Below are 14,530 nucleotides of genomic sequence, written 5' to 3'. Positions count from 1 at the left end.
AAACATTGAGTGCAAGCATGATTAGGATATAATCCACCATGAACATAAATATCGTGGAGGCTATGTTGATTTTGTTTCAACTACATGTGTGAACATGTGCCAAGTCAAGTCACTCGAATCGTTCAAAGGAGGATACCACCCTATCATACCACATCACAACCATTTTAATAGCATGTTGGCACGCAAGGTAAACTATTATAAACTCCTAGCTAATTAAGCATGGCATAAGCAACTATAATATCTAATTGTCATTGCAAACATGTTCATTCATAATAGGCTGAATCAGGAACGATGAACTAATCATTTTTACAAAAACAAGAGAGGTCGAGTTCATACCAGTTTTTCTCATCTCAATCAGTCCATCATATATCTTCATTATTGCCTTTCACATGCACGACCGAACGATGTGAATAATTATAATAGTGCATGTGCATTGGACTAAGCTGGAATCTACAAGCATCTGATACACAGGAGTGTTGGGGAACGTAGTAATTTCAAAAAAAATTCCTACACACACAGGATCATGGTGATGCATAGCAAAGAGAGGGGAGAGTGTGTCCACGTACCCTCGTTGACCGAAAGCAGAAGCATTAGCACAACATGGTTGATGTAGTCATACGTCTTCACGATCCGACTAATCCAAGTACCGAACGCACGGTACCTCCGAGTTCAGCACATGTTCAACTCAATGACGTCGCACGAGCTCCGATCCAGCAGAGCTTCGTCAGAGAGTTTCGTCAGCACGATGGCGTGATGACGGTGATGATGATGCTACCGACGCAGGGCTTCTCCTAAGCACCGCTACGATAATATCGAGGTGGATTATGGTGGAGGAGAGCACCGCACATGGCTAAGAGATCAATGATCAATTGTTGTGTCTCCAAGGGGTGCCCCCCTCCCCTTATATAAAGGAGTGGAGGAGGGGGAGGAGGCCGGCCTCTCTAGGCGCGCCCCATGAGGAGTCCTACACCCACCGGCAGTAGGACTCCCCCTTCCAAGTAGGAGTAGGAGAAGGGAAGGAAGGGAGAGAGGAAGAGAAGGAAAAAGGGGGGCGCCACCCCCCCTCCTTGTCCAATTCGCACTAGAGGGGGAGGGGGCACGCGGCTGCCCTGGCCGCCCCTCCTCTTCTCCCACTAAGGCCCATGAGGCCTAATTAACTCCCCGGGGGGTTCCAGTAACCCCCCGGTACTCCGGTATATGCCCGAAACCTCCCGGAAGCCTTCAAGTGTCCAAACATAGTCGTCCAATATATTGATCTTTACGTATCGACCATTTCGAGACTCCTCATCATGTCCATGATCATATTCGGGACTCCGAACTACCTTCGGTACATCAAAACACTAAAACTCATAATACCGATCGTCACCGAACTTCAAGCGTGCAGACCCTATGGGTTCGAGAAGAATGTAAACATAGACATGACCGATACACGTCTCCGGTCAATAACCAATAGCGGAACCTGGATGCTCATATTGGCTCCTACATATTCTACGAAGATCTTTATCGGTCAAACCACATAACAACATACGTTGTTCCCTTTGTCATCGGTATGTACTTGCCCGAGATTCGATCGCCGGTATCTCAATACCTAGTTCAATCTCGTTTCCGACAAGTCTCTTTACTCGTTCTGTCATACATCATCCCGCAACTAACTCATTAGTTACAATACTTGCAAGGCTTATAGTGATGTGCATTACCGAGTGGGCCCAGAGATACCTCTCCGACAATCGGAGTGACAAATCCTAATCTTGAAATGCCAACTCAACAAGTACCTTTGGAGACACCTGTAGAGCACCTTTATAATCACCCAGTTATGTTGTGACGTTTGGTAGCACACAAAGTGTTCCTCCGGTATGGAGTTGCATAATCTCATAGTCATAGGAACATGTATAAGTCATGAAGAAAGCAACAGCAACAAACTAAACGATCAATGCTAAGCTAATGGAATATGGAATGGGTTAAGTCAACCACATCATTCTCCTAATGATGTGATCCCGTTTATCAAATGACAACTCATGTCTATGGTTAGGAAACATAACCATCTTTGATCAACGAGCTTGTCATGTAGAGGCATACTAGTGATACTCTGTTTGTCTATGTATTCACACATGTATCATGTTTCTGGTTACACTAGTGCAGAACCGAGCAATAGCACCGGTTCGTTAGGCCCTTTAGTGCCGGTTTAGTAACCGGCACTAAAATGTGGGCACTAAAGGCCCCCCCCCTTTAGTACCGGCTCAGCACGAACCGGTGCTAAAGGGAAACCACATGGCACGAGCCAGCTCCGGGAGCCGGGAGCCCTTTAGTACCGGTTGGTAACACCAACCGGTACTAAATGTTTGTGGGTTTTTATTTTATTTTTTATTTTCAATTAAATTTGTGTTATCAATTTAGTTTAGGATTGTTTTACGTTATAATGAGTTGTAGTCGTCATCATTATCATCATCATCATCATCACATATTAATAAATAAATAAACTCTAGCTAGCTAAAAATCATCGTAGTCGTCATTAATTAACACTATTTAATCATCATAGTCATTACCGCTAGCTATCTAATCATCACCAACACTGGCTAGCTTAAAGAAGAAACATTCACTTTGTAACAGAAGAAAAGATATCATCGAGTTCAACATAATCATCACCAACATCGAAGTTCAGTACAATACGGACATGAGAGAGGACAAGTACTAATTAAGAGCATGAACTAGCTACTCCTGCTGCTCCCTCTCAGGTAGAATAGCATAGAACATGTATAGCTCTCCTGATTCATCATACTGGAGCATGCAGATGAATCTGTCTCCTAATCTTGGGTTGCGCTTCTCCTTGCTGCCCCCTAGTACTTCTCTGCGACCGTTAACAATTTTGCTCCAATCTTTCACTATTAAGCATTCTTTGCTTTCAGAAATCCTGAATGCACTCATGTGCAATGTAGGAAATCTTGGTCGTAAGCTAACCATTGACATGCGACCTTTTGTCTCGATCCACTGAGGCACAACTGTCATCGGAAGTCGCTGTTGAAGAACATCGTATAGTAATTAATATACTAAGCAATGAAAGTTTAGCTTCAAAAATAATGTATGCAAAAGATGCACTAATTAAGGACAAATAGTTAAGATCTTACCATCTTTCGATTATAGATGTGACCGTAGTTCAATACGATCACCATTGGTCGCACGTTTTGAGTACTAACATTTCTAAGTTCGGGAAAAAAATTTGTCTTGACAGTATTAAGATCCTCAAGCCATGAAACATAATGACTTATCTCCTCGCAGTTTAATTGAGCCCCGGGGCAGTAGTAGGTCCTGTCTACCAAGCGCCGGACATGTTTGCTTGAACCGAAATAAGCTGACAATACAAATTAGTTGTGAACTATTTTGGAATAAACTGTATCAAAGACATAAACATATATGCATGCATGGTTGAGAAAAACTCACATAATGGTAGAACTGGAGGCGTTTGCACATCGACCCAAATGTCTATATTACCTTCAATATCATCTTCCGGACGAATATCAAAGGTGATAACCATATCAGGCTCAAATGCATAAGCCTTGCATAGTGCTTGCCAAGTTTTGCATTCAAAATGGGTGTATGTGTCTCCATTATATAATTTGACGTTGAAAGTATACCCATGCTCGGTCTTCAAGTAAACTCTCTTTACCTCCATATCATCTATAGCACTAAAACCTATCTTATCCAAGACAAAAATTCTTGCATGGCAGGGGATGCGCTAGTAGAATAGTGAAAATTTAAAATTATAAGTTGAAGCAAATGAAGCATAAGTCATGCTTTAAGATTATAAGTTGAAGCAAATGAAGCATAAGTTTTGCATTCAAATAATAATTGCCGTTGTGACTTACTGTATCCACTTCGAATGTCTCATTCAGCTTGATGGTGAAGCGCCTACCATCAACAAGGAAATTTCTGTCGCACAAGCCGCGCTGGTCTTCACAGTGTTCGCACATAATGAAATCTTTTTCGTCGTCAAATGACATTTCCTATATGTTCATATAGGTGAAACATTAAATACTTATTACTATCTAGCATTAATTAATATCTAGCCAATTCAAATATATATTCATCTAACATATGACATTAATATATATCTAACTATATTCATCTCTAACAATTGACATTACTATATATTTAACTTTTCTATCTAACTCATCTAACATTCGACATTAATCTAACATTTATATAAACTCAAAATATATAAAAAAATCAAATAAACAGAAAAACTCATTAACAAATAATATTTTAATTAGATCATCAAATCTCAGATACGACAATTTTCTTACTAAAAATAAACTAGTTATATTAATTATTCAACTAGTTCAAATCTCAAATACGTAAATAAACTAGTTCGACAATTTTCTTACTAAAAATAAACTAGTCATATTAATTATTCAACTAGTTCAAATCTCATATACCTAAATAAACTAGTTCAACAATTTTCTTAATAAAAATAAACTAGTTATATTAATTATTCAACTAGTTCAAATCTCATATACCTAAATAAACTAGTTCGACAATTTTATTACTAAAAATAAACTAGTTATATTAATTAATATCTAGCTATATTCAGGACATGAATTTTTGGGATATGGTGCCACGCGAGGATGTTATCCTGACCGACCATTGATGCTAGTGATTCACACTTAATATTGTGATTAACTGGATACTGGGGCAATACGCAGGGATAAGCTAGCAAATGCACAGCGTTAAATACGTGGGTGTTTATGATCAGGGTGCAACCGTGCAGGGCTGCAGGTTACCATTCAATGCAATAAACGCTCGTGACCTGGGCCATAGTAAATGAGGCCTGCTCCTAGTTAAATAGTACAAATTACTCACCCAGCCTGCACTATGGATCTTTTTGTCAACCACATGGGATCAAGTTCGTCTCGGTGAAAGTTGTTTGCTCCAGTTCTTGCTTCATATGCATGTTCACCCACAGCCTTGTATTGCAATAGCAGCTTTGCCAAAGCAACCTTTTTTTGACCAGATGAAAATTGCATCCCCCCTGTTCTGTTGCTAGCAGGAGTTGTTTCTGAACTTGTGCTAACAACATTACAACAAAATCAAGGCTGCTTGAACCAAAGTAACTTCTCTTTGTTTTCTCCTTTGCGTGGCGATTCAATTGAATCGCATCAATATTTTTCTCTTTCGGATCTGTTTGGAAGATGAGTATTCCATAGTGAAGGGTTCCAACATTTAGAAAACAAATCCGTTCAGGAAAAATATGAAGAAAATAATAAAGGAAACTGTGGCATGTTCTGGAAATCCCAAACATGAATATGGATACCTGCACATCATTATCTTCTGCATGCAAAGTGCATGATAGAATGTTGTTTTGTCAAGCAAAAACTAAAATTACTGACAAACTGTGGCATGCACCTGTCGTCACCCAAGACCTCACTATACAACCATCATCAACCTACCATTTGGAGAGCCAAGAACGAGAAGGTCGACATGGCATTAAGCTTCCCCGACGGGGAAGTGGTATGGGTCACTGGAATATGGAGTAGTGCGCTCAGCTGTTGTTCTTTTTGTTAGGCTAGTACGTCTAGAGTACGGAGTAGATCTTTTAGTGTGTCTAGAGTATGGATTGGTGGAGTTTTTTTTTATTCTTTTCTAGCAGGGTGCGAACAGAACAACAACTCTCAATCTTCAGCAGTTTCCAATCTTAGTGGTTTACTCTCTAGACCAGCTCGAGATTATGATTTTTGGTACAGAAACACTACACCATGGCCGTGCCCGTGCTAGAGAAGTAGAGGTGCTGGAGGAGCCAATGAACTGTTGTGAGGCATTGAGGGGGGAGAGAGAGAGATAGGAGATGAACATGAGAGGGACAGTAAATAAGAGATGTGTTGCAGCGTGATGAAGGTGGGAGGAGAAAAAACTATCCAGGCTTTAATGCAGTGCATGAAGGTGGGAGGAGAAAAACTATCCAGGCTTTAATGTAGTGCAATCAATTTCCATCGACGCGCCTACCGTTTCAATGCGTGAGGCTGCCTGCCATGGCCATTTACTGGGGTTGCTGTGGCAATACGGGCACTCTACCAGCTGGTGTACGCTGACCAGGAAAAGGTTATACGGCAACGACATATTGTAGTAGCACGAATCACGTGAGCACGAGCCGTTCTGACAACGACCTCGCGTGGCTGCATGTACACACACGATTTATCGCTATATTCATCTCTAACAATTGACATTAATATATATTTAACTTTTTTATCTAGCTAATTCATCTAATACTAGTCGCCAACCCGTGCATTCGCACGGTCTAGGTCCTAAATATTACATTGTTGTCTATATTATTAGCATACACGGTTGTGTAGGATTACACTGGACCTGCCATCTAATAGAACCTGAAGAATTTAAAACATGGGATAGATGGGTGAGTACATTTATGCAATGAAGATCTTAAAAAAAATTGTCCCTCACTTAGGTAGTGTGGAGTCGCCAAATATATTGCTTACTTGCGAAGACTATTCATATGTGCAAAGTCTTGAACCTTATACATGTAACTATGTCAGAATAATAGCATGGTTGCCAATTATATTTCTTTATGAAAATGCTAAACTGTATTAACGATAGTGTACTACACAATTCTTATATCGTCCTTAATGATATAAATGTGTTGCCCCTATACACAATTTCATTTTAGGAAAAACAAAAAAAGAATATTCTCATATACTTTATGCTTGACACTTCATATATCCTTGTAATTAAGCGAGTTAGAGAAATGTTGAAATTAGTTAAGAAACCAAGCAATGATACAAACACTAAGTTGGAATTAAACAAATACTCCTACCTGTTAAAGAGCTTTGTTGAACATGATAGAACGCCATAACTTCAAGAGCTTTCTTTAACATCATAGAACCTTGCATATAACAGATTTGCATGAAACACACTTGAACAACATATTGGAATACGTATAAAATTAATTTTGACCCGTACATAGTATAGATGTGGTACATAGATGATGGTCTTATGTGGCGAATTTACTTTCATATTTACGCACAGACTACATGGCAAAATTCTGCACTGTTACCATACAAATTGGTGGGATGAGTGCTCTATATTTTTCCTTTTGTATAATACCTTTTTGTTGTGAGTTAAAGAAATGCACTTTGTTGCTTGGTCAGGGGAGAAATTTAAGAGGGCTTATCCCATCATGGATTTTAGAGCCGTACATAATACGAATATAAATTAAAACCTTGAATATATCTGTATTTTGCACAACAGTTCCAATCAGAGAAATTCTTCTGCTTACAATTATTTATCAAGCACAGAGACGAATCGGACTTACAGACTAACAGAATATTGATTCCACTATCTAACACTAAATACGAATATGTGCCTATATGAAGCATCCATCGTCACCATCCTTGACAAATAACCCAAGTTCAAGCTATGTGTGTTCCGACACACATATATGCTGGCATATAGAAGGAGATGATAGAAATTAAGGAGATATTCAAAATACATGGATTAGTAGAACATATGTGTGTAGTCTTAATTACGGGTTGTAATGGTAATTAAGAACCAATAGAAGAATAACAACATTAAGATGGCCTGCCCCTCAATGGCGAAATCTAGCATCGCCATGTGCTTAGCACCATCTAATGCAAAACTGCTAATTATGTGTCTTTAAGGTAATTTATTCATTGACGCTGGTGAATCTGTCGAACTTTCGAAGGTAGATCATTAGTTGCCATGTTTTCCCACAAAACTTGCATACTGGAAGGAAAATGTGAATAAATGTAGATCAAACGGACATGTGAGATCTCATTATGGAGAAGTCAAAAATATAGGAAGAAGAACACATTACATTTGAAGTAACGGATAGGAATTGAACTGAAAGAAGTGTTGCATACATGATATTTGGTGCATGAGATGTTGAAGAACACCAGATTGATGCGCTAGTGCAGTAACATCAGACAACTATACTGCTTGTGAAGTTCGTCCTCTCCTACAATGAAGATTTTCTTGCTTGCAGGAATTGGCAAAGATGTGTTTAGCATCGATGCATTGGAGAAGACACACAATCGTGACATAAACATGGATTTGAAACTGCATGTTACAACAAAGTGATTAATGTTTGTAGCCCAAATGTATGAAAATAAGAATATTAGCATGAGAACTCATGAACCGAAACCAAATCATCCGCATACCAAATCAACAAATAGAATACTGCACAAATTACCTTAAAGAGAAAGCATGAAAAGAAGAATATTAACATGAAACTCCTCGTTTTAATTAAAAAAATTAACATGAGAACTGAAACATGTCATGCCATCTTGAGCAGCCATCTTGAGCAACGCTCTCTGACCAATCTCGATTCCCAAGGAACTTTTCTTTCTCCACAAAGAATAGCACAGGGCTGCACATGGAGTTGCTTTTGGGATTTCTGTCGAGACTAATCATCATGGCCCCAATACATCACTGACGTACTGAACCCAAAACGACACATGCAAGTTGATCTTTAACCTGGGCGTTAGGTGCCATGAGTGATCTGGCTCTCCAACCTTGACAGGGACGCTCTGCCGGCCTTAATCTCATATCCTGCGCTCACAACATTATCTTAATGCACTGGCCGTTAAGATCGTGAGAAACGGGCAACGTTGATCAATAGCAGCTTTCTATGGCGGCGCGCACTGCATCCATGTGTTTGACGACTGGCCATACCGTCAACGCAACAGCATGTCCACGGCTGCAGAGGTAGCACTTGGCGACGGGGACCAGCAGGCACCAGAAGGCTAAAGCCAAGCAGGCCATAACTGGGAGATGAGATGCGTAAGATCACGCACAGAGATTATGCCCAAAGAAGTTGCGATTAGATTGCTACGTGGGAATTTCTTGATCGTGATTTATGGGCCCCAAGTAGAAAGTATAGGAGATAGAGATTTCTTTTTTAAGAATAAGAAAGAGATAGAGATTGGTTTTTAAAAATGAGCTGTATACATTGGTTTAATTAGGAAAATTAGAAATTGAGTAGTAGTAGTAGTATCGTGCCTTTGGTGGATTCTATTTTCACGGCCGGAAACGATTGTGGGCTTTGGGGAGGTTGTACGTAGAGGTCTAGAGTCTAGAGTCTATGCAAACTGATATTGATGTGAGGGTATTTTCCTTCTATTTTAACAACCGTGAAAGATATAGACTGGCTAGAAGTTCTGTTTCATTGCGTACTTCTATTTGATGTTTTTTTCTTCTACCTGTTACAACCGTGAAAGATAGATTGTTTTTTTTTGGCCTAGGATTTTTGAGATTGATCTCCACCGTAATAGTTCTGTTTCATTGTGTACTTCTATTTGATGTTTTTTTCTTCTACCTGTTACAACCGTGAAAGATAGATTGTTTTTTTTTGGCCTAGGATTTTTGAGATTGATCTCCACCGTAATAGTTCTGTTTCATTGTGTACTTCTATTTGATGTTTTTTTCTTCTACCTGTTACAACCGTGAAAGATAGATTGTTTTTTTTTGGCCTAGGATTTTTGAGATTGATCTCCACCGTAATAGTTCTGTTTCATTGTGTACTTCTATTTGATGTTTTTTTCTTCTACCTGTTACAACCGTGAAAGATAGATTGTTTTTTTTTGGCCTAGGATTTTTGAGATTGATCTCCACCGTAATAATTCGGTCCTACCAGATGAACGGCTCGTAAAATCTAATTAACGTGAGAATTTCTTGGAAGTCTAGAATTAGTATCGGTATAGATTCGACATTAATCTAACATTCGATCATCTAATTAAATTTTCTAAAAAACAGAAAACAGAAAACAGAAAATAAGTAAAAAAATGTGTGCGTGTGTGTGTGCATGTGTGTGTATATATGTGTGTGTGTATGTGTGTCTATATGTGTGTGTCTGTGTACGTATACACTGCAGCGCGCGGCCCCGTACGCCGCCGCCCTGTATGTACGAGCGGGGGCGGCGGCGTACGGGGCGGGGACGGCGGCGTACGTACGGGCCGGGTGTGCGCGCGGCGCGGGTACGCGAGAGCGAGAGAGACGTACGGGCCGGACTGCGGCGCGACGACGAGGGACGGCGGGCGGCGGGCGACGGGCGGCGGGCGGACGACGGGCGACGGGCGCGGCGGGCGGCGACGACGGGACTCGAGCGGTGCGCGGCGATGTCGCGAGAGGTTGGAGACGAAGTGGGGAGATGTAACTGAAATTTTCGTAAGTGTTGTATATATAGGAGAGGCCTTTAGTCCGGTTGGAGCTACCAACCGGTACTAAAGGCCTCGCGCTGCCACCCCAAAGTTTAGTCCCACCTCGCCGGGCGAAGGGCAGCCGCACTGGTTTATAAACCCAGCCGCGGCTACCTCTTTGAACTCCTCTATATAGCAGGCTTGTGGGCCTAACTTCTGCGCGCTGCCCTGTGAGTCTGCTGGGCCTTTAGGGCCTATAATTGCACGCCCGTGGCCTAGCAGGCCCACAGGGCAGCGCCCCAATTTTTTATAGTTTTTTTCTTTTTTGCGTTATTTTCTTCTATTTATTTCAGCGTAGTTTTTTGTATAGTTTTTTCTTTTTTGTTATATTTATTTTCTTCTATTTATTTGTGAGTAGTTTTTCATCTAGTTTGCCAAAATTCAAAATTTTCAGAGTTCATTTTGTAGTGATTTTCAATTTCACGGTCATTTTGTAAACGATTGAAAAATAGCAAATATAATTTTTTTTCTTTTCTGCTTTATTTTTTCTTCTATTTATTTCTGAGTACTTTTTTCTTTTCTGCTATATTGATTTTCTTCTATTTATTTCTGAGTAGTTTTTTAATATAGTTTTTTTCTTTTCAGCTATAGCTTTTTTTTCTTTTCTGCTATTTTTCTTTTCTGCAAAACTTGATGGTCAAAGTCTGGAGTTATAACCAAAGTTTAAAAAAAGAAATGCCGACATGCAATTAGTTTTTGCCATAACAGAAGAAGTCCGAAGTTCTAATAAGTTATTAAAAATAAAAAAGAGGTGCAATGCTCGTTAATTTACTTCAAGCCTTTCGGAATAGTTTAAACTGCACTGCGCATAGCTCCGTGCAGTCTACCATATTGCTGAAGGCTTGAAGCTAAGCAACGTGAGCATTGAGCCTCTTCTTCATCGTCTCTACACTCAGGGCTTATAAACCGCTCCTAGTCCCTCTCTCTTCGCGAGGTGGGACTAAAAAACAGCTTACTAAGAAATTGTAGTACTGGTTCATCCATGAATCGGTACTAAAGGTGCTCGTGGGGCCCAGCCTTACCTGACACAACCTCATTAGTACCAGTTCGTGACACGAACCGGTGCTAAAGGTTCGCCACGAACCGGTACTAAAGATCTCCTCCCGCCTAGCAGTTGGAACCGGTACTAAAGAGCTCCTACCGCCTAGCAGTTGGAACCGGTACTAAAGAGCTCCTCCCGCCTAGCAGTTGAATGGTGCATACTGATGCACAAAAAGTCTGGAGTTGTAATAAGTTTAAAAATGAAATGCCTTTGTAACAGATGAGTTTAATTTCGTCATAAACCCAAATACTTCAAAAGAGATTGTCCAGTTTGTAAACGAAGTGCATCCAGTTTTTGCCGTAACCCTCTCTACTTTTTTGAACATGATATGTGGGTGAAATGATGATACCATACCAAGTTTCAACTTTTTCAGAGTTCATTTGTAGTGCTTTTCAATTTCCAGGCCATTTACTTCTCCAAACAAATCATTAAATTCATGAAAAATAGCAAATGAAGGCATAAACGGTTGAAAGTTGATGGCGTCGCTTTGAATGGTGCATACTGAACGCAAAAAATATAAGAGCATTTAGATCATGATCTTATATTTCTTTACAGTCTAAATTGTCAATATGATCTTATAACATCAAAAATACTTTGATCATCAATGATCTTTGTGTGTACAATCTGAATTGTCAATATGAGTCATCAACGATTTATAAAACGATGAAGACTCATATTGCGGCCACAAATTCTACACATAGAGTTCAATGAAGACCAAGTGCTTGTGATAGTTTGAGAAATAACATATTTAAGGTGGTAAAAGGCTTGTTAGGGGAGCGAGGTGGGACTAAAAACAGCTTGCCATAACCTCATTAGTACCGGTTCGTGGTACGAACCGGCACTAAATGGTGATTGTGGGGCCATAGCCTGACCGCAGGCTGACACAGCCTCTTTAGTACCGGTTCGTGGCATGAACCGGTACTAAAGGTTCGCCATGAACCGGTGCTATTGATCGCCGCCACGAACCGGCACTAATGTACACATTAGTGTCGGCTCAAATTCAAACCGGCACTATTGTGCTTCACATTTGACCCTTTTTCTACTAGTGTTAATACAATTCTAGCATGAACAATAAACATTTATCATGATATAAGGAAATAAATAATAACTTTATTATTGCCTCTAGGGCATATTTCCTTCAGTCTCCCACTGGAACTAGAGTCAATAGTCTAGATTACACAGTAATGATTCTAACACCCATGGAGTCTTGGTGTTGATCATGTTTTGCTCGTGGAAGAGGCTTAGTCAACGGGTCTGCAACATTCAGATCCGTATGTATCTTGGAAATCTCTATGTGTCCCACCTGGACTTGATCACGGATGGAGTTGAAGCGTCTGTTGATGTGCTTGGTTCTCTTGTGAAATTTGGATTCCTTTGCCAAGGCAATTGCACCAGTATTGTCACAAAAGATTTTCATTGGATCCGATGCACTAGGTATGACACCTAGATCGGATATGAACTCCTTCATCCAGACTCCTTCATTTGCTACTTCCGAAGCAGCTATGTATTCTGCTTCACACGTAGATCCCGCCACGACGCTTTGTTTAGAATGCTCCAACTGACAGCTCCACCGTTCAATATAAACACGTACCCGTTTTGCGATTTAGAATCGTCCGGATCAGTGTCAAAGATTGCATCGATGTAACCATTTACGACGAGCTCTTTGTCACCTCCATAAACGAGAAACATATCCTTAGTCCTTTTCAGGTATTTCAGGATGTTCTTGACCGTTGTCCAGTGATCCACTCCTGGATTACTTTGGTACCTCTCTGCTAAACTAATAGCAAGGCACACATTAGGTCTGGTACACATCATTGCATACATGATAGAGCCTATGGCTGAATCATAGGGAACACCTTTCATTTTCTCTCTATCTTCTGCAGTGGTTGGTCATTGAGTCTTACTCAACTTCACACCTTGTAACACAAGTAAGACCCCTTTATTTGTCTAATCCATTTTGAACTTCTTCAAAACGTTGCCAAGTATGTGCTTTGTGGAAGTCCAATTAAGCGTCTTGATCTATCTCTGTAGATATTGATGCCCAATATGTAAGCAGCTTCACCGAGGTCTTTCATTGAAAAACTCTTATTCAAGTATCCTGTTATGCTATCCAGAAATTCTATATCATTTCCAATCAACAATATGTCATCCACATATAAGATTAGAAATGCTACAGAGCTCCAACTCATTTCTTGTAAATACAGGCCTCTCCAAAAGTCTGTATAAAACCATATGCTTTGATCAAACTATCAAAACATTTATTCCAACTCCGAGAGGCTTGCACTATTCCATAAATGGATCGCTGGAGTTTGCACACTTTGTTAGCACCCTTTGGATCGATAAAACCTTCTAGTTGCATCATATAGAACTCTTCTTCCAGAAATCCATTTAGGAATACCGTCTTTACATCCATTTGCCAAATTTCATAATCATAAAATGCAGCAATAGCTAACATGATTCGGACGGATTTAAGCATCGCTACGGGTGAGAAAGTCTCATCGTAGTCAACTCCTTGAACTTGTCGAAAACCTTTCGCGACAAGTCGAGTTTGTAGACAGTAACATTACCATCAGCGTCTGTCTTTTTCTTGAAGATCCATTTATTCTCGATGGCTTGCCTATCATCGGGCAAGTCAACCAAAGTCCAAACTTTGTTCTCATACATGGATCCCATCTCGGATATCATGGCCTCAAGCCATTTTGTGTAATCTGGGCTCATCATCGCTTCCTCATAGTTCATAGGTTCGTCATGGTCTAGTAACATGACCTCCAGAATAGGATTACCGTACCATTCTGGTGCGGATCTTACTCTGGTTGACCTACGAGGTTCGGTAGTAACTTGATCTAAAGTTTCATGATCATCATCATTAGCTTCCTCACTAGTTGGTCTAGATGTCACAGGAACCGGTTTCTGTGATGAACTACTTTCCAATGAGGAAGCAGGTACAGTTGCCTCATCAAGTTCTACTTTCCTCCCACTCACTTCTTTCGAGAGAAACTCCTTCTCTAGAAAGGTTCCATTCTTAGCAACAAAAGTCTTTCCTTCGGATCTGTGATAGAAGGTGTACCCAACTTTCTCTTTTGGTTATTTTATGAAGAAACATTTCTCCGATTTGGGTTCGAGCTTATCAGTTTGAAGCTTTTTTACATAAGCATCGCAGCCCCGAACATTAAGAAACGACAACTTTGGTTTCTTGCCAAACCACAGTTCATAAGGAGTCATCTCAACGGATTTAGATGGTGCCCTATTTAATGTGTATGCAGCCGTCTCT

This window comes from Triticum urartu, chromosome 1 (genome assembly GCF_003073215.2).
Source record: "Triticum urartu cultivar G1812 chromosome 1, Tu2.1, whole genome shotgun sequence".
NCBI classification, from domain to species: Eukaryota; Viridiplantae; Streptophyta; class Magnoliopsida; order Poales; family Poaceae; genus Triticum; species Triticum urartu.
This window is presented reverse-complemented; position numbering follows the sequence as displayed.